The sequence below is a fragment of the Mastomys coucha genome, unplaced genomic scaffold (assembly GCF_008632895.1).
Source record: "Mastomys coucha isolate ucsf_1 unplaced genomic scaffold, UCSF_Mcou_1 pScaffold14, whole genome shotgun sequence".
NCBI classification, from domain to species: Eukaryota; Metazoa; Chordata; class Mammalia; order Rodentia; family Muridae; genus Mastomys; species Mastomys coucha.
In genome coordinates this window covers 53806247-53808163 of record NW_022196896.1, presented here as the reverse complement: position 1 = coordinate 53808163, position 1917 = coordinate 53806247, and the positions used below count along the sequence as shown (strand labels likewise).

The window sequence follows — 1917 nt, the reverse complement described above, 5'->3', positions numbered from 1 at the left end:
CTTCTAGTAAATTCCTTGGCTTTTAGACTTTAATTTGAATAACAACTACTGATAGTTGATTCTTGCTGAATCATTTATGGACCAGGAAATCCCTTCCACTGGAATTCCTATCACTGAAATGTTGGCTCATAATTTATCAGAGGACTCTAGCAATTCAAAGGAGAGTTTCTAACTGAAAAGTAAGCACCATCATATTAGCAATTTGGGCACCTAGACTTATGGTGCAGGAACTAACAGAGAATCCTGTGAGTGAATTATCTGAGCCTTTCTGTTTTCCCTATAGAAGCCGTCAGTTCATAATGGTAAATTCCTTCACGGCTTCACCTGAGAACGCTAATACCACTCACCACCTATACTTAGGATGAACAGCAATGGAGTGCAATGTGATCAGAAAAAGAGAATCCAGAGCTCCTCATAATTCATGAGAATTTTATTGCTTTCATTATCGAGTATTTGTACATATGCATGTCATAACTTATGATACTCTAGAAACAGAGACCTCAATCCAGACATTCTGCTTCAGTAATTTCTTGCTTTAAAAAATGAGACCTATGTGGAGGCAGGCATAATAATTCTCTGGGCTGGCAAGGCCCTGACAACCTATAATGCCCACGTTTATTGACTTTGCAGGTACCTTTAGTTAATATACAATCTCAGAATACTGCATGACCGAGTTTCAGATTAAACTCTTCTTTCTTTTCTCTGCTTGGTGTCTTTTTTATTAAAACAGTTCTTCAATTTCTATTCACATGTGTTCCATTGTCCTTGCTACCATAAGCTGATGTTCCCAGCTCATTTTTCAACTGTTCCATTAATTTGGTGTTTACTTCTAATCCAGATTCCTAATGAATATGCTAATGACCATCATATCTAACAGCAATTGCCGAGGCTCCCTACGAGCTGCTTTCTTCTCCCAACTGGACTGACTCACATTTATAGTCTCAGAGTCTGGTTTGTCAGTTGGATCGCTGGGTTCCCAAATGTTCTCCCTCAAGCCCGCTAAGCTCACTTTGGGAAATCAGTCCAGTTCCTAAGCTAGCCTATCCATTAGCCTAGCAAACTTCAGCCACAGAGCCACTTCCTGATTGCTTACGAATGGGATACTATTGGCAAAGAGAAAACACTGCAGATAAAATACAATTATTCTTTTTTAAAAAAAAAATGGACAGTGTTTTATTTTCCTTTATAATTTAATAAATACTTCCTGATGACTGTCCATGGCATAAGGCTGCTTGGTAGTTCAGAAAGATCCCAGCGATGGGATGGTATTTTCCTGACAGTGTATAGTCTTCAGTATTGAGTGGAATGACTTGTATGATGTTACTGTCAAACCGGCAAGACAGCATTGATGCACTCATCATTTTCAGGATTGTTGGTAGCTTGGGCAAACTTCCCCAAATCACCTTGCTTCCTTGTATCATGAGGCCCAACTCGCTCGCCTTGACTTCAATAACTGTGCCTTTGGTGATCACAGCCAGGGTTGTATATAGTGGGGATGATGGATTGTTTTTTTACATTGAGTATAGGCAGGCAAAAAAATAGCTTTCAGCTCAGGGTGGGTGACATGGGCTCTTTTGAAAAGTAGACCCATTGGCCTAATGAGCCTTTCATATTTAGTTGGTTTTCTTGTAAAGCCATTGCCACCAAAGCAGACTTTTGTCACCATTCTCTTCCATGCCTTTCTTCTTTTTCCTGTTCGAACAACTTTCACTACTTCTGTTTCTCCTTGGGCACGAACTTTGGGTAGAGGGACCTCCCATTTTCCCTCCTTTTCTTTCCATTTCTGCTTAATCATGTTGGAAAGTACTTTTGCTCTCGACTGCCCCTCTCTGTCCATCAGATAGGCAGGGACTGCTCCCTGTGGAGTCTTATCATCATCCTTCTGCTTGGTGTTTCTCTTTTCATGCATCTCAATAG

The 1917-nt window shown here is 40.4% G+C and overlaps 1 pseudogene; it reads right to left on the bottom strand.

The window, feature by feature from the left end:
• Nucleotides 1-1326: 1326 nt before the first annotated feature.
• Nucleotides 1327-1917, bottom strand: part of LOC116089395 — a 1699-nt pseudogene continuing 1108 nt past the window's right edge.